The 19,572-nt window shown below is 45.8% G+C and overlaps 1 protein-coding gene and 1 long non-coding RNA gene across 2 annotated transcripts in view; one reads left to right on the top strand and one right to left on the bottom strand.

Moving 5' to 3' along the window:
- LOC143986913 (uncharacterized) overlaps positions 1-19,572 on the bottom strand; it is a 417,248-nt gene that overhangs the window by 266,499 nt on the left and 131,177 nt on the right. The gene's annotated exons all lie outside the window — the stretch shown is intronic.
- The window catches only part of LOC143989949 (uncharacterized), a 40,525-nt gene that overhangs the window by 995 nt on the left and 19,958 nt on the right, over positions 1-19,572 (top strand). The gene's annotated exons all lie outside the window — the stretch shown is intronic.

Genomic DNA, 19,572 nt, shown 5'->3' with positions numbered 1-19,572 from the left:
TGCCTACAATGATCAAACCCCGTAGTATCAAAAGGGAGGAAGCAGTTGAAAAGATTACCATGGCCTGGAATGGAACTGGGAAAAGGGAAACCTACTTTCCAAGACCCTCAGGTAAAAACAAATTAAGGACATTTTACCAATGACCTGAACAGAGGCACCTTAGAGTGCATATTAAGGCACGGTCTCCGGTGGAAAAAACGCTCTCTCCTGGGCAGTCTTCAGGGACAGGCCCTAATATTCCAACTGCTAAGCCAGAAGAAATGCAGCATTCTGGAAATAGAGAACCCAATCAATCTCTGTAGAGTAGGTACCAGGGGAGACTCATTGGAGTTGATTTACTAAAGCTGGAGTGCAAAATCTGGTGCAGCTGTCCAATGAAACCAATCAATTTACATTTTTTTGTCAAAGCTTAATTGAACAAACTGACGTTTGAAGCTGATTGGCTACCATGCATAGCTGCACCAGATCTTGCACCCTCCAGTTTTAGTAAATAAACCCCAAGAAAAGAGCAGAATTCTCTCAAGAAAGTAGGTCATCTATGTACCCTTCAATAGAAATACCCATCAAAAGGCCCAGAGTCAGAGCCAGGACCCTGGTGAACCTCTGGGAATTGTGGACAGGTTGAATGTTGGGGCCATAAAACAGAAGATGACATTCCTTCACCACAAATGACAGGAACCTCGGGGGGGGGGGACATTAGGGGCTCCCTTCATGTCCACCAATACCAGGAAGACCCCAGCTGGAGAGAGGCCATCACCAGGTTCACTGATTCCATCTAGAACTTCCACACATGAAGAGACCCGTCAAAATGAATTTAGATCCAGAATAAGACGAGCATTGCTGTCTGGTGCTGGAACTATAGGAGCATAAATGTAGAACCTTCTCTGGAACAATCACTCCCTGAAACAAAGGAGGATTGCATGTTTTTGAAAAAGCAAATCTGTTGTCGAAGAAAAAAACTGTGTGAAGTTTTTCTGCAAAAGGCCTGTAAAAGTCCTACCTCACCCAATCAGAGGGGGCGCCTCTTCAAGTGAAGTCCCTTGTTTAGATAGTGTGGATGACCAGAACTCCTAATGGAACTGGGGACTGCAGCTGAATGCCCAAAACTTGATCTCACTGAAGTGGAAGGAGTAGCAAGCTGTTGAAACCAAGCGCTTGCCCTACTCCCAGAAGGCACAAGAGTGCCCCCTATTCCTGATGACTTTTGGATATTATAACTTCTGGTTGTGATAAAGGATTGCCGGCTCTACCAGACACATAAACCTCTCTGAGCGAACTCACTCTCCCTGGGGCATTACCAGGTGAATCTCTACAGCAGAGCAAACACTTCTTGGGGGTAAGGTCAGTCCACATACTAGACATCCATATGGTGAGGATGTGTCTGGAAAGCTAAGGACATTGTGGCATCTGCCATGATCCAAGCCCTGAAGACCCTTGAGAAGAAAAACGATGGAAGTGGCCATTTTAAATTTTGCGGAATTTTAAATTCCACAAAAGAAATCACAAAGGATTTAGTTGTCTGCCAAAAACTGAGATTCCTCTGGTGCAGAGTCCTTGAAGGAAAAACCTTCCATCTGCCCCAAAATGTTATCTGCCTCTGTTGTTTTCTCCATCAGGTCCCCTTCCATAATAAGGATTGAGGAGGAGATGGGGAATGCCCAAGTTTGCAAACTAAATGGTCCAACCGGCACCAATCCCAGAAACGATGCTGTCCCTCAGCCAAGCAAATTCAGATTTCTTCGTAATCACACAGGAATTGGAGGAAAGGTGCTGCAGAGATAGCGGTGATACCATATAAAGTACCTTGAAAAAGTATTCATACCCCTTGAAATTTTCCACAGTTTGTCATGTTACAACCAAAAATGTAAATGTATTTTATTGGGATTTTATGGGATAGACCAAAACAAAGTGCCACATAATTGTGAAGTGGAAGGGAAATGATAAATGTTTTTTTACAAATAAATATGTGAAAGGTGTGGCATGCATTTGTATTCAGCCCCCTTTACTCCGATACCCCGTACTAAAATCTAGTGGAGCCAACTGCCTTCAGAGGTCACCTAATTAGTAAATAGAGTCCACTTGTGTGTCATTTAATCTCAGTATAAATACAGCTGTTCTGTGAAGCCCTCACAGGTTTGTTAGAGAACCTTAGTGAGAAAACAGAATCATGAAGGCAGAGGAACACACCAGACAGGTCAGGGATAATGTTTTTGAGAAGTTTAAAGCAGGGTTAGGTTATAAAAAAATATCCCAAGCCTTGAACATCTCTGGAGCTCTTTTCAATCCACCATCCAAAAATAGAAAGAGTATGGCACAACTGCAAACCTACCAAGACATGGCCGTCCAACTAAACTGACTGGCCGGGCAAGGAGAGCATTCATCAGAGAAGCAGCCAGACTCTGGAGGAGCTGCAGAGATCCACAGCTCAGGGGGGAGAATCTGTCCACAGGACAACTATTAGTCGTCTCTCCACAAATCTGCCCTTTATGGAAGAGTGACAAGAAGAAAGACATTGGAGAAAGAAAGTCATAGCAAGTCCTGTTTGTAGTTTGCGAGAAGCCATAGTGGGGACACAGCAAACACGTTGTCAGAATGTTTATACCGAAATCTTAAAATAGTATTGTAATTATGAAAATATGAAAATCTTTGATTTGATAGATTTACAATTTTCTAACAAAACAAATGTGAACCGTACCCCCATTGACGTCATATATGACGAAACGCATCTGGGAAGGCACGCAGTGATGCTACCACACCAAAGAGGGGAGGACAGGCTTTCGCAAACTGCCGGCCGGCTTTGCTGTTATTGTAAATTGATGCGATCAATACGAGCATTGTTTGTAACTGTGCGACTTTCTTCTATTATTAAAATTCTAAAAGCAGTTTCACACTATGGGCAGTCTCTTTTCCTTTTGAGCAAATACTAGAGCTGTTATGGTTATGCAATAGAGTTGGTCTACTTACCTGTTTCCCTGTGTTCATCTCTAGAGACCAGCCGACCCTCACCTGACTGCTTTTGTAATCCATCCTCTGGCATGACTCCACCCTAGCTCCTATCAGGGAGCTCTATATTAACCGGTGCACTGCAGGACATCCCTGCTGATCAACCATTGTGTATTCCTTTGTGTGTTTAGCTTCCTCTTACATGCCGTGTGCTCTTCTGTTGTTCCGTTACCGACTTTGGCGTGTCTTTGGCTATACCTGTTTGCCTGTGATCCTGACGTTTTGGCGTGTCCCTGACTATTCCTGTCTGCTTGTGGCCCTGACCTTGGCTTTGTCCCTCACCATCCCTATCCTGCTGTTGCCTACTGTGGGTGTGAGCTGGGGGACCCTGGGGGTTGCAACCTGGAGCCAGTTGCAGCCAAGTCCATCCTCACCACTCGAGGCTCTGGTGAACACCTGCTGGCTCTTAGACTCCGCGCCCCAGGGAATCTTACACTCTAACCCCGGTGGGACCTGTCTCCCATCCGCAGCAGTCAGCCGTAGGGTCTACAACCTTGCGGTGCAGTCCTGATCCCTACGTTGTGCATCTGTCACCTCACCTCAAGGTGACCTGACAAGAGCTCTTGAATCTGGGGAGTATTTGAGTAACGTTTCATTGCAAGGTCCAGATCCAGTGTACAGTTTAACCACTTAAGGACCGCCACATGTAATTATACGTCGGCACAACGGCACGGAGAGGCACAATCACGTACCCATACGTGCCTGCCTTCCAGCGGGTGGGGGGTCCGATCGGACCCCCTCCCGCTGGATGCGGCGGTCTGTTTCGCTTCAGGAGTGATCCGGGATGAGGGGATGGCTGTTGGTTTCTGACCATCCCCTATCGATCGCTCCTGGCGAATGAGAAGCTTCCCCCCGCCTGTGTAGTGTAAACACAGGCAGGAGGAAGTGATGTCGGGGCGGTCTTTTTGACCGGACGGTGAGTTGAGAAGACATCCTAGTAAGTGCACCAACACTACACTGACACGTAGGTACACATAGGCACACTTTAACCCCCAGTCACCCCCCGAACACCCCCTCGATCCCCCCCCCAGTCACAGTGTCCCTGATTGCAGTGATCATTTATTTACTGATCACTGCATTTAGTGTCAGTTGTAACTGTAAAAACTGTCAGGGCAGTTAGTGTTAGGTCCAGGGTAGCCCCCTACCCACCCCCCAATAAAGGTTTAACCCCGTGATTGCCCCCCAGGTAACCCTTTCACCCCCTTTTGCCAGTGTCACTAAGCGATCGTTTTTCTGATCGCTGCATTAGTGTCACTGGTGTCGCTAGGTAGCTAGTTATTTTTTTAGGTTTACCGCCAGGTTTTTATAGCGTTAGGTACCCAGATATACTACCCAATAATGGTTTTAACCCCCTAATTGCCCCTAGAGTTAACCCTTTCACCAGTGATCACCGTATAAGTGTCACTGGTGACGCTGGTTAGCCAGTTACTTATTTAGGTTCCCCGTCAGGTTTTTATATAGCGTCAGGGACCCCCATATACTACCTAATAAAAATTTGAACCCCCTGATTGCCCCTAGTTAACCCTTTCACCAGTGATCACTGTATAAGTGTTACGGGTGACTCTGGTTAGTTTGCTTTTTATAGCATCAGGGCACCCACCATATATTACCCAATAAAGGTTTAACACTCTGATCACCCGGCGGGTGATATCAATTAGGTTTTAGGGTCAGGGTCTGCGTCGCCCCGGGCAGCACTAGGTTAGTGCCAGTACCGCTAACACCCACACGCAAAGCATAAACCTCCCTTAGTGGTATAGAATCTGAACGGATCAATATCTGATCTGATCAGATCTATACTAGCGTCCCCAGCAGTTTAGGGTTCCAAAAAAACGCATTGTTAGCGGGATCAGCCCAGATACCTGCTAGCACCTGCGTTTTGCCCCTCTGCCCAGCCCACCCAAGTGCAGTATCGATCGATCACTGTCACTTACAAAACACTAAACACATAACTGCAGCGATCGCAGAGTCAGGCCTGATCCCTGTCATCACTAACAGTTTTTTTTTGGTAGCGTTTTATATTTAAATCCGGAAGGCAGTGCTTGGTTTTCGGGGTTCCGTACGTGGCTAGGCTCCCAAAAAGTCCCCCACATGTGGTATCCCCGTACTCAGGAGAAGCAGCAGAATTTACTTTGGGGTGTAATTTCACATATGCCCATAGCATGTGTGAGCAATATATAATTTAGTGACAACTTTGTGCAAAAAAAAAACAAATTGTAATATTCCTGCAACTTGTGGCAAAATATAAAATATTCCATGGACTCAACATAACTCTCAGTTAATAGCTTGGGGTGTCTTTCCAAAATGGGGACATTTGGGGGGGGGGGGGGGTTTGTGTTATTTTGGCATTTTAGGGCCTTCGAAACTGTGATAGGTAGTGAGGAGTGAAATCAAAAATTTGCACCCTTAGAAATCCTGAAGGCAGTGATTAGTTTTCGGGGTGCCGTACGTGGCTAAGCTCCCAAAAAGTTCCACACATGTGGTATCCCCGTACTCAGGAGAAGCAGCAGAATATATTTTGGGGTGCAATTCCACATATAACTATGGCATGTGTGAACAATATATCCTTTAGTGACAACTTTTTGTAAACTTTTTTTTTTATCATTATTCAATTACTTGGGACAAAAAAAAAATATTCAATGGGCTCAACATGCCCCTCAGCAATTTTATTGGGGTGTCTAATTTCCAAAAATGGGGTCATTGGGGGGGTTTTGTACTGCCCTGCCATTTTAGCACCTCAAGAAATGAGATAGGCAGTCATAAATTAAAAGCTGTGTAAATTCCAGAAAATGTACTCTAGTTTGTAGACGCTATAACTTTTGCGCAAACCAATAAATATACGCTTATTGACAATTTTTTTTACTAAAGACATTTGGCTGAATAAATTTTGGCCTAAATGTATGACTAAAATTTAGTTTATTCTATTTTTCTTATAACAAAAAGTAGAAAATATATATTTTTTTCCAAATTTTCAGTCTTTTTCCATTTACATCGCAAAAAATAAAAATCGCAGAGGCAATCAAATACCATCAAAAGAAAGGGAAGAAAATGACGCAAATTTTGTTTGGGTACAACATTGCATGACCGCGCAATTACCAGTTAAAGCAGTGCAGTGCCAAATTGCAAAAAGACCTCTGGTCCTTAGGCTGACAATTGGTCCGGGGCTGAAGTGGTTAAGCTCGTTATTATAGCTACCAGTAGGGTCCCATAGGAGTCTTTTGTATGTGTTGGTATCACCAATCAGCCTAAAGGCTTCCTCCAGATATTGATCCCTATCTTGTATGACAAAGTCTCCACCTTTATCCGCTTTTCTAATTACAATTTCTGAATTCTTTCTCAGTCTGCTCAGAGGGCCCTCCATACCTACTTCATGGCCCTTTTTATATTTGTAACCTTTGTCACCACACATCTTCCTAAACTCTTCCATCATAACCTCATAAAAACAGAAAATTGTACCATACTTATACCATAATTTTCTTTTCCTGGTGCCTATCCATGGCAGCATACCTGTGACAAGCTCTGGCCTTGGCTCCTCCCTCAGGACTAGTGAATATTATAAAAGAAATGGTTAGTACGGCCCCCACATTCTCCGTAATATAGAATACCGAGGGTGGGATTGTATGCTGCCATGGATAGACACCAGGAAAAGAATATTACGGCAAGTATGGTACAATTTTCTGTTTTCCTGGTGCCTCCATGGCAGCATACCTCTGACAAATAACTCGCTGAGATGGTTGGGATGCTTAGAAGTTTATTTTAAAGAAATTATTATTTAGAAGAAGCGAAGGCTGAAGTGACTGCCTGTCTGCCAAACTCCACAGAAGAGAGAGCTCCTGGGTCCACCCTGTAATGTTTCAGAAACGTATGTCGGGACGACCAAGTCGCTGTCCCACAAATAGTTTCGATCGACACATTTGCTCTTGCCGCCCAAGAAGCAGAAACTGCTCTGGTGGAGAGCGCCCTGACCGCCGAAGGGGGTTCCAGTCCCTTTGTCCTGTACACCTTGTGGATGAGTTTAACGATCCATGAGGCAATCATTCTTGCTGATGCCTCCTTGCCTTTGTTTTTACCCCAGGGGATTATAAACAGCCTGATGGAAGCCCGGCATGATGCTGTGGCCTGCAGATAGCATTTCAAAGTGGAGGTGATGTCTAGCTCATGAAGAGAACCTTTTCTGAAAATGTTGGGAGTGCCCAAGGTTCCGACATGTTCAAGGATGATGCGACCTTGGGAATAAATCCTCGCACTGTTCTGAGTTCTACTCTGTCTGGATAGAATATAATGTGATCGTGATCTGCTCCTAAAGCTTGGAGCTCCGAAACCCGTCTGCCAGAGGTTATAGCTATCAGGAAGGCTAACTTCAAGGTTAGATTCCAGAGCGATGCCGAGTCCAAAGGGGCAAAGGGTGGATTGGCCAAGGACTCCAGGATGACGGCAAGGTCCCAAGTGGGAAAAGATTGTTTGGTTGGTGGTCGGATCTTTCTGACAGCTTTGAAGAACTGGATTAACAATGGATCCTCGGCCCATCTTCTACTGGTTGCTGCTGAGATCGCTGATACCTGCACCTTTAGTGTACCTAATGTAAGACCCAGGTCTAGGCCTGCCTGCAAAAACTCAAGAATTTGAGAGGATGATGGGGAACCTGGATCACAGCTTCTGTCAAGCATGAAGGCCCTGAACTTGTTCCACACTTTATCGTATATGTCATTTGTGGATGGTTTTCTTGCTTTGAGCAGGGTTGCAATCACTTTGTCGGAGCACCCCAGGGATTGGAACCTTTTCCTTTCAGCTGCCAGATGTGAAGGTCCAGCCTGCGGGGATCTGGATGGGTGTGACATCCTTGCGACAGGAGAAGAGGTATTATTGGAACCTTGACTGGAGGTTGGGTGCTCAGATCCATTGCTGTGGGGAACCAAGGACGTCTTGGCCAATATGGTAGAACCGCTATCACCGTCGAGGTTTCCCTCACAAGTCTTGACAAGAATCTTGGAATGAGAGGCCGCGGAGGGAAGGCATAGACCCGATTGCACTCCCAAGGGGCTGAGAGGGCATCTGTTGCCTCCGACTGGGGGTGCGGAAACCTCGAGATAAACCTTGGAAGTTTGGTGTTGAATGCTGTCGCAAAGAGATCTAGCTCGAGGGGACCCCACTGGTTCACTATCCAGTTGAAGATCTCCGGGTGTAGGGACCACTCGTTGGTATCCGCGAACTTGCGGGAAAGGCTGTCGGCCCTCGAGTTGAGATGACCGGGCAGATAGACTGCCCTTTCAGATTCCTCTCTGCCCAGAGGAATATGGGTTCCACCTCGTTCAGGAGGGACCTGCTGCGTGTCCCCCCTTGTCGGTGTACATAAGATACCACAGCCCTGTTGTCCATCCTGAGGAGAATTGGTTTCCACGAAATCTGGAACTCTAGGGCTAGTAATGCAAGGTAGGCTGCTCTGAGCTCCAAGACATTTGACACCATGCCTGCTGTATGGAAGGACCATCTTCCTTGTACCGAGGTCTGGTTGCAGTGTGCTCCCCAACCAGCTGCACTGGCATCGGTAGTAACTGTGATCCAGTCGACATGCCCTAGCGGGCGTAATTTCTGAAGTGTCTGTTTCTTCATCCACCAATGTAGACTCCTGAGCATTAGAGTCATCAAGTGTATGGGTTGGGATAGATACCGTCTGTTCCACAGTCTTAGGAACTCCAGCTGGAAATGTCTCAGATGCCAATGGGCCCAGGGGACCATAGGGATACATGACGACATCCGGCCTATCAGGCTCAAGCAGTTAGGTAGGATCTCGTACTCACTCTCTTCATTTGCTAAATAATGGAAGTTGTCTTCTGAGGTGGGAGAGCCACTGCCCCATTCCTTGTGTTGAACAGAGCGCCCAAATAGACCATCTCCTGGGTTGGAGAAAGGTGACTTTTCTCCTGGTTTATCTTCCATCCGAATTCCGTTAGCGTCGTCAAAAGGATGCTCCTGTGTTCTACTAACTGGGCTGGATCCTTCGCCAGGGGTAGAAGGTCGTCCAAGTAGTGGTATACCCGAAGCCTCAATTCTCTCAAAGGGGCTATGATGGCAATCAGGGTTATTGTGAAGACTCTTGGCGACGTGCAGAGGCCAAATGGAAGGCTCTGAAACTGGAGATGCACCTGCCCCACCACGAATCTCAGATACTTCTGGAATGGAGGGAGTATGGGTATATGCAGGTAAGCGTCCTGCAAGTCTATTGACAACATCCAGTCCCCTGGTTGGACTACACGAATAATCATCTGTAGTGACCCCATCTTGAATTTTTCTAGAAAAATATAGCAATTTAGTCTTTTTAGGTCTATCACGGGTCTCCACCCTCCGTTTCTCTTGGGGACTAGAAACAGGGTGGAGTAAAAACCCGAAAATCTCTCTGATGGAGGCACTGGAACTACTGCTTGCTGCTCCTGCAGGGAGAGAAGAAATCGCTTTAGCACTTCCGCTTTTTGGGGGGACCTTGACACCCTTGTCGGGGAGAAAAGGTCCTTGGGAGGTTTGTCTAGGAATGACCAGAAATGGCCGTGTTTGACCGTGGCAACTACCCAAGGATCCCTGCACTTTTGTTCCCAGATCTTTGAGAACTGTTTTAACCTGGCCCCTACAGGGATAACTTGGGCTGGCCTGGCGTCAAAAGGATTTTGTTAAATCCTGTGGGGTAGGCACTGGTCTCTGTCTTCGTGTCTTGAGAAACGTAGACTGTGTTCTTTTCCAATTATGCCTGAAGCCTTTCCCTTGCCTGGACTGTCAGTAATCCTTATTTTTGGAGTATTGGAACCTGGGTGCAAATGACCTGTAGCGTCTGGATCGCCTGTCTTGGGGGAGTAGGCCTGATTTTCCGTCAGTGACCCGAGAGATGGCCTTGTCCAGCTTTTCCCCAAACAAGGCTTTACCGTCAAAAGGTATCTCGCACCAGTTCTGCTTTGAGGCAATGTCCGCTGCCCACGGTTTCAGCCACAGGGCCCATTTGGCCATTACTGAATGGAGCATTGCCCTTGCGGCGCAACGAATTGAGTCAATGGCGGCTTCTCCAATAAAATCCGCTGAGAGCTTCAGCTCATCTAAGGCCTTAATTATATCTTCCTTTGGGATGTCCTGTTGGATTGCCGACTCTATGTTATCTGTCCAGACATGTAATGCGTTAGACACTGATGTCAGGGCTATCACAGGCTTACAGGCATTGCCTGCCATCTGATAAGCCTTCTTAAGGTCCATCCTTCTGTCCAGAGGATACTTGAATCCTCCAGGGGCAAAGTGACATTCTTTGCCAGCCTTACCACTGCGGCATCGACCCCTGGAGAACCCTCCAGCATTGCGGAATCCGCCTCAGAGAGAGGATATAATTTTCCCAAGCGATTGGTGGAAAATCTATTTTCTGTCCTCTTCCACTCTTCCTCGATCACTTCCTTGATTTCTTCCATAAGAGGAAAAAAGGAGATCTGGCGCTTGAGAAAGGGGAAGTATGATTTCGACTTCTTAACCTCCGTGTTGGACTCTTCCCAGCCGATCGCTTGTTTAACTGCCTGTACATAAGGCTGGACCATGGCGAAGGCAAAGCTGCAGGCATCTAGGTCATCAGATGATTCCTCTGAAATGGCAATCTCATCTTGATGCTTAGAGGAAGATGCAGGCGTTGGACGAAAAATTCCACTCGTGGATGGCCCGGGAATGGAGGCCTCGGCCATCTGCTCCTGAGGAGGGGATGCTGGTTATTGCGTCGGCATTGTAGCTACCAATTCCGCAAGGGAGTCGTTTACTGCCTTTTTAAGGAGATCCGCCACTTGCAGACCCTCAGATTCTCTGTCCGCTGCATAGTATCTAAGGCAATTTTGACAAATCAGTTTGTCTGGAAGTGGGGTACCTCCACAGGCCTGACAACTTGTAGGTCTAGGTCTTGGGGAGCGCGAATGACGGCGCTTTTTGGCCGAAGCTTTCCTGCCACTTCTGTAATCCCCACACCTGGGCGACCTGCCTCTACTGTGACTAGAGTCATCGTCATCTTCGTATCGCCTTGAGGTCCTCTTAGACGTCTTCTGGCATACAGGACTGAAATACATAAAAGTGCCAGTCTCAGTGCACTCTTTTTTTTTTTTTAAGATGACTTACCTGGACGTAGGTCCTTACCTTGGGAGTAGAGTAGGATCTTGTGCGGGCGGCAAAAGGCTCATATTAGGCGGCTTAGCAGAGGCAACAGCTAGGAAAAGAGTCAGAGGAGAAGCATCAACAGATCGTGCCCTAACTTATGAAGAAAAAGGGAATTTACCTGCATAAATAATGACTTTCCCCCCTTATTATTATTTTTTTTTTTTTTGGAACCGTAAATGAACATTTAATTAATTCAATTTATTAATTTACATTCATATAGATAATTTAATATATATATTATTTATTTATATTATTTATATTATTTAATACAATATATATGTATATATATTTATTTATTTCCCTACCTTTAGATGAATGGGTATAACTTCCCTGGAGCTCTAGAGTGTAGTTCTCCCCACAGCCACAGGCATCCCACTGAGGCTATTAGGGAGATAAATAGGAGGAGAAGGGGTGGGGGCACGCCTGTGCTCCACCCCTGACGCTCTGAGGTCAGAGTCGACACTCTGCCCTCAGCAAAAATGGCCGCCGTAGCCTCCAGACCCGCCGCGCATGCGCCGACCGGCGGGACGAGCCGCCGAAAGACCTTTCCCGCCAGCGCATGCGTAGAAGATGACGGGGAATGCCAAAAGTGAATAAAGTACCGTTGCTGGGTGCGCGCGGCTCCTAGGGAGCCTGAAGGATGGCAGGGACGAAAGGGGAAGGGAGGGGGGTCTCTGAAAGGTAGGAGAGGCCAGGGGAAAGGAATAGACAGCTGGGAAGGCGAGGAAAAGAAAGAGAGAAGCGGAAAGAAAAAAAGGAGAGACAAGAGACGGATTGCAAACCTAAAGATACAGAGAAAAAGGAAAGATAAGGAGGACAGAATGGAAGAGAGAGACAGAAAAGGGAATATAGAAATAGCTGCCACCTCTGCCGCCATGAGTGAGCTGAAGCCTGAATACCCAAACTGCAGAAAAAACCTCTTAGTTAAGAGACAAACTGCGTGTCCCAAAAGATCCTACAGAAGGGACTTTCAACCTTATAAGCGCATTTAGCTGCCCAAGAGAAGGAACTGCGTCCGGGAGAGGCTTGAACCCTGATGGAGGCTGCCGAATGCAGAAGGTAAGGACGCCGACCAGAATTCACTGCCATGAGGTATGAGGAAAAAAAGGAGAATGCGGGGGCCGTACTAACCATTTCTTTTATAATATTCACTAGTCCTGAGGGAGGAGCCAAGGCGGAGCTTGTCACAGGTATGCTGCCATGGAGGCACCAGGAAAAGTGGGTATGAAGTTGCCCTTATTCCAGTGCGGGTAGAAGCTTGATTTCGGTCTAAAATTCCTTATGATAGTCTCTCCCTCCAATGACAAAGGGGGGTCTCGTCAACAAACTCTTGGCCTCCTTCTGTATATAATTCCTCCAAAATCTCCAGCATTATTATTTATTATATTATATTATTTATTCTGCATTGCAAAAAAATGGCCTGGTCATAAAGAGGGTAAATCTTCCCGAGGTGAAGTGGTTTAACAAAAAAATGTAAGTTACACCAAAGCACATAAAATTCCCCCCCCTCCCCCAAAAAAATGTTGAGGCCCCCCACCTCCACATATACACACATATGAATGTAAACACAAGTGTCGGGGTGCCTACACTTGAAAACATTTATTGCGATACATATGTTAGATATCGCCGCACACGCCTGAATGAGAGCGATAATTCTATCACCAGACCTCCTCCATAACACTAAACTGATGACCTATAGGGGGCTTTTGAATCATCCCCTATAGAAAATATAGGGTACAGAAATGTGTCGCCATTCAGGGGCGCACACAAATTTAAGGTGTGACATGTTGAGTATCTATTTACTTGATGCAACCTCATCTTTTATATTTGACCAAAATTGGGTAATTCCTTGCATTCCTTTGCCCTAGAATTAACTTTAGTGTATTTGTGGTAATATCGTGTGATGTAAAAAATTGGAACTCACCACTATTTTATTCTCTAGGGTGTCTGCTTTCCGAAATATATCATGTTTTTTTTTATGTAATCTTCAGGCCTACAATGATTTTTTAAACGTGTGCAAAAAATAAAAAAAAAGACTCTGCCAGCAAAAGGGTTAAAGTTGATAAATAAAAAAATCTGTGGAGGTCACATGACTCCTGTGGAGGGCAGAGCTCCAATTTGCAGCCAGATACCATCAGCAAATGCAGATGTGACTGGAAACATTGTTTGTAATGTCTATTGAATGTTTGTTACATTAAAGTTCATTAAACAAACAAAAAAAAGCAAGTTTCCTGTCAAATGTGGAGCTCCACTCTTGGGAGACATGAAGTCTCTATTGAAGACAGGAAGTGATGTCAGGTACAGACAGGAAGTGATGTCAGGTACAGACAGGAAGTTCCGGGTGAGAGGTAAGTCGGGAGGAAGTAGAAAGAAGACATTGCTGGAAGACGTAGCAGAGGAGGTAATAAGATCTTATTTTCTATTTACACCCAGTAACCCCCCGTCATGTCCGTCCTCTTCCTCCATAGTCACTGTGATGTCATTTATCTCCAGCAGATGATGATACACACATATATAGTGTGGGAATGTAGATTAACCCCTTCAGGGGGATCAGTTGATGATGAATAGTGATGGGCTCCGGTGTGTTGGAAATCCCACATTCCCGATCCCGCCAGGAAGCCGACACTGCACAGCGCTAATCACAGACAGTGAGACATTTCCTGCTCCTCAGCTGTACAGATCAGGAAATGTCTCATATCTTCCTTCCAAATCTGGCCATACATGGTTCAGTTTTATCGTTCATCCAGCGGAATGAGAGGAAAAAACGGAAGTGATTCCCCCATCCATACATTGGAGGGGGATGGGGGAATCCTCCCCGCTGCACTATTGTATTCTGACAATGGGGGGCGCTCCTCCGCTCTCAGAATACACAGATCAGTGATGAAGCTATTGGCTGCAGCCGCTGATGGAGTGACTTTTATCCGGCAGTGACCACACATGGATGGAAATGTGACCGATCCCTGCTGAACCAGCTGAATTTCCATGTCTCTATGGTCACCATAAGTGACTTCCTCCCCTCCCCCTCATCTCCTTCATTATTTAAGTCATGCTGAGATCATCTCCCATTGGCTGAGCAATATTCTCATTTGTCTCTGAGCTCCTTCTTGCTATTCCTCGTCCTGCCTGTTCTTTCCTTGGATTGATTTTCTGTGTAGTGACCCCGGCTTCATCTCTTGGATGCGCTCGTCTGTTGCTTGTCCTGACCTTTATCCTGATTCCTGGATCTCCTCCTCATCTCTCCTCCATATCCTCTTACACAGCTTTTCTCCACACCTGGAGTGATCCTGGGGGGTGGAAACTTGGCACCAGCACTCAGCAAAATACATCCCCACCATTAGGAGCTCTGGAGAAAATTGTGCTATTTACACTCCATTCCTCCGCACATCACCTGATCACATGAGAGCTTACATTCACACATTCCTGACAGATTTCTGTATGGTAAAGGTCAAAGTTCACTCTTCAGTTTAGGAGAGGAAGGACACACCCAGGAACAATGATTTGGTTTGCACATGAGCCACATATAGAGGACCCCTCAAATCTCCCCATCCAAATGTCCCTCCATCCAGAGTCTATATGTCCTATGACATCACACTGACCTCACAGCTCCTCCTCCCAATGTCCCTCCATCCAGAGTCTATATGTCCTATGACATCACACTGACCTCACAGCTCCTCCCCCCAATGTCCCTCCATCCAGAGTCTCTATGTCCTATGATATCACACTGACCTCACAGCTCCTCCCCCAATGACCCTCCATCCAGAGTCTATATGTCCTATGACATCACACTGACCCCACAGCTCCTCCTCCCAATGTCCCTCCATCCAGAGTCTATATGTCCTATGACATTACACTGATCTCACAGCTCCTCCACCCAATGTCCCTCCATCCAGAGTCTATATGTCCTATGACATCACACTGATCTCACAGCTCCTCCACCCAATGTCCCTCCATCCAGAGTCTATATATCCTATGACATCACACTGACCTCACAGCTCCTCCTCCCAATGTCCCTCCATCCAGAGTCTATATGTCCTATGACATCACACTGATCTCACAGCTCCTCCACCCAATGTCCCTCCATCCAGAGTATATATATCCTATGACATCACACTGACCTCACAGCTCCTCCTCCCAATGTCCCTCCATCCAGAGTCTATATGTCCTATGACATCACACTGACCTCACAGCTCCTCCTCCCAATGTCCCTCCATCCAGAGTCTATATGTCCTATGACATCACACTGACCTCACAGCTCCTCCTCCCAATGTCCCTCCATCCAGAGTCTATATGTCCTATGACATCACACTGACCTCACAGCTCCTCCCCCCATCCAGAGTCTATATGTCCTATGACATCACACTGACCTCACAGCTCCTCCTCCCAATGTCCCTCCAACTGGCTTTTTCTTCTGATACTCTTAGGATGTAGGTGGACTCTTGGTATCCTTACTTGCAAAGTGGTAATGTTTATCCTGCATTGTATGTATTGATGTCAGAATACCTGAAACAAACTTTTAACCTGCATAGTGTATGGGTAAATTCTACATCAGCCTGTATGTTATGTGTCTGGATGGTGACTGTATCATTGTGTGTGTCAGGTTCCTATAAGGTGTCAGGATGTCACTGTCTATTTCTCCATGGAGGAGTGGGAGTATTTAGAAGGACACAAGGATCTCTACAAGGACGTCATGATGGACAATCAGCCGCCCCTCACATCACCGGGTAAGAGGAGAGAGCAGTACGGAGGCTCCACCTAGATCCCCCATCATCTGATAAACACATAGAAACAATGTATTCAGTCAGTGTGTGTGTTTCCTACAGATGGATCCAGTAATGGGAACCCACCAGAGAGATGTCCCCGTCCTCTGTATTCCCGGGATTCCACACAGGAAGGCCACACCATCCCCCACCATCATCAGGTAGATGAGTGACAATTATTGGTAGTTCTGATTTATACACAGCATGATTGTTACAATGAATGTTTTATTATATATTCAGAGTGGAAACCTCGGGGATGATAATATTGATGTGAAAGAAGAGTATAAAGAGGAGGATGAGGAGTATGGAGTGATGAAGGAGTTTTCAGAAGGACACAAGGATATGATGGAGCCACCAAATACCAGGAACCCACCAGAGAGATGTCCCCATCCTCTGTATTCCCGGGATTCCACACAGGAAGATCACACCATCCCCCACTGTTACCTCAAGGTTGGTGGGATGGAGCATCTAGAACATGAACTCCTAGAGATGATGTGTGGATTTTTTATTTTTTTTTGCAAATATACATTTTATTAAACGCCACTCATGGGAGAAATCCCAACAATACAGTCAATGCAAAATTAGGTACAAAGCTCTTGTTCATTATAACAATATTACAGATAGTCTCACATGGCCTGGTATATCACATCAAACTTCCATTAAACCTGGAGAACGTATAGGGCCACGCAATACTCCACCGTAACAACTCCTGGCCAGGGATGGGAGTCTCCCTTCCATTTTCCACACTATCTTCAGAGGAAGAGGGGAAAGAAATAAAGAAAAGATGGGGGGAGGAACGTCAGCCAGGGCGAGGGTCATCCTAGACAGACAACCCCAGGTGTAACGGATCATTACTGATAGAGGGCCATTACGACCCTAAGAGGGTAGTTCCCTCAGCTGAGTATATATAGGTATTCCAAATAGCCCATGTAGCAGAAAATTGCTCACTTTTATGTTGCACGGTGAGGACCAAGTCTTGTAATTTTTTGATTTCCTCCACCTTATGTAGCCAATCTGTGACCGTTGGTGGGCATTGCTGTTTCCAGCGAAGCGGAATACATGTCTTCGCTGCATTCAGAAGGTGACGCACCAGTGACTTTTTATACTTTTTCAGGGGAATTGTTGACAGGTGTAGGAGGAAGAAGGCGGCATCATCTGGAATGACATATTCTGTACATTTCTGAGTGATATGCCTGACTGCTCTCCAGAAATTCTCAAGCTTGGCGCAGGCCCAGAAGATGTGAAGCATCGTACCTTCTTCCTCACCACAGCGCCAGCATCGATCCGAGGTGTCAGAGAAACATTTGTGAAGTTTTGAGGGGGTAAGGTACCACCCTGAAAGAACTTTATAGTTTGTCTCTGCTGATAATCCTCTGTTTTTGTGTGTCGGTGAACGTTCGCTTTAGGTCTTTCTCCCACATTTCTAGGACAATTAGGCGTGGTTGGGTGTGGGGTGAATTGAGTAATACATACATATTGGAGAGGGTTCTTGACATGGCATAGACTCAGTGCCTACGCAAAACTCTTCGAAGACTGTCCGTTGGCTGATGAAGTCCCGAGGGCCAGGGATCGAGTGAAGAAAGTGGTACAACTGCACCTCTTTCCAGAAGTTTAGTTGAAATGCACCTTTTCCGTCAGTTTCGTCAGGTTAGGCCATCGGTCCAGTACCACAAATTTAGCTGCCTGGTCAGAACCGGCGTTCCTCAAGTCAGCGAATTCCGTAGGTTGGAGGCCCGGCGTAAAGTCCGGGTGTCCCAATATTGGATAGAGAGGGGATTTGTTCAGGTGAGCGAAAATTGTACAGCTGCCTGTCTACCTTGGCGTAACGTGGTTCCCAGGAGGGGGCGAGTTTTCATGCTTAGAGGGAGAGAGTCGTAGCACCATAGCGCCCCCTTTAGTGGGATATTCATATGTGTGGATTTTCTATGTGATGTCACAATAATAAATCTTCTATCTTACAGATGATATTCTCTCTCATTTTCTTGGTTTAGAGTGGAGATCCAATGGATATAGAATTTGAGGTGAAATCAGAAGAAGAAGAGAGGTATGTGAGGGATGATCAGCAGTCTATGGAGGAGGATGGAATAACGGGGACATTTATAGAGGAGGACACTCCTACAGAGATCAGCACAGGTGGGTCATTAACACTAAATACATTCCTCCACCCATACTGCTCACTGATTGGTCCAGAGTAGGGCGGGGGCTGGGTGATATCAGCCTGTAATCCCCTGGTCACTTTCCTGAGCTGTGTTCCCCGTCCTGTATTCCTGGATTTCTCTCCGATAATCTTCCTTCTCTGTGCTGCCGACACAATTTTTTTTTTTTTTTTGGTTTTGAATGTAGGAGATTTGTCCTACAGAATTTCAACAATGTTTATTTGAAGCATCTCCACCTCCTGTATTATTTAAACAACAGCCAGGACTTACTACGTACTGTATTACATAACAGGAACAAGCTGTCATAATGCAGCCACACGCATATAAAATCACGCCTTACAGATAGTCAGTATATTTATTATTTATTGAAATTATTTTACCTTTGATCTGCGTATGATCTCAGTTAAAGAACCCCTACAAGTAAATAAAATGTATTCCTAGTTAACTACTTATTTTTTTTTTTCCAAATTTTTTTTTATTATGTTCCAATAAAACAGTATACAGAGAATAGACACCTTATGGCAGATACTCATTACCGAGAGTAAATAAACAGTATAAGTGAACAAACAGTTTAAACAGTATAAAATAAAATCTCTCAGTGGAAGCATAGATATACATTACATGGGTTCATCCGCTCAATATGAAAGAGGTGCTGGAGGAGTTGCTAAGTGCACTCAAAATATAGCGTTCTTGTTTGCGTGTGTGTGGTGTATTGAGAGAATCTGCAATGTGCACATTGTTAGAATACCATGTCGAGATAATCGAGGGCAGACAGAAATCAATCAAAAAAGAAGTTTAAAAAAAAAAATAAAAAATAGGGAGGGAGAGGAAGGCACAGGGGGGAGGTTTTTGTCCGTCATGCTGAGTGTGTGCAAGGTTATGGAGGGGGGAGGGGGGGGGGGGTGAGAGTAAAGGGGACTGGGGGGGAAAGTATAGCAGGGAAGACCTAAGGTAAGGGTGAGCTTCTCAGATAGATAGGTGGGTGAGGTAGGACTATAAGAAGGACTATAGGTGCTCCGCCACTCGCCGTTCGCAGGTCCTGGATGAAGAAGGTGCTCTTCTGTAAGGTCAAATGGTGGCGGATATGCCACAATGGATGTAAGTAGGCTGTAGCCGATGGGAAGGTTCCAGGGAGTACAGGGACATATGAGTATGTACCAGTAGACAGTCAATTAGATAGGATGTTGGGTTAGGTTGCGAAATACTTCAGTGGTTCTGAAGTGTTGCCAAGGAGCCCACTTTGAACCATATTTGGTCGGTGTGTCATTGTTAATGTGAATGAGTTCCTCGAGTTGTGCTATTTTATCCACTCTCCGAAGCCATGCATTAGCGGAGGGGGCAGTAGAAGACTTCCAATGAAGCGGAATGCATTGCTTGGCCGCACTGATTAGATGGAGTGTAAGGGATTTACGATAAGATGTTTTAAAGGGAACTTTGTGGTGCAAAAGAAATAAAGCTGGATTGAAGGGTAAGTCCGTGCCTATAATTTCGCTAAT

This window comes from Lithobates pipiens, unplaced genomic scaffold (assembly GCF_037356315.1).
Source record: "Lithobates pipiens isolate NorthernLeopardFrog02 unplaced genomic scaffold, aLitPip1_a1.2 Scaffold_18, whole genome shotgun sequence".
NCBI lineage: Eukaryota > Metazoa > Chordata > Amphibia > Anura > Ranidae > Lithobates > Lithobates pipiens.
The sequence above is the reverse complement of the archived record's forward strand: the minus strand, read 5'-3'. Positions and strand labels throughout refer to the sequence as shown.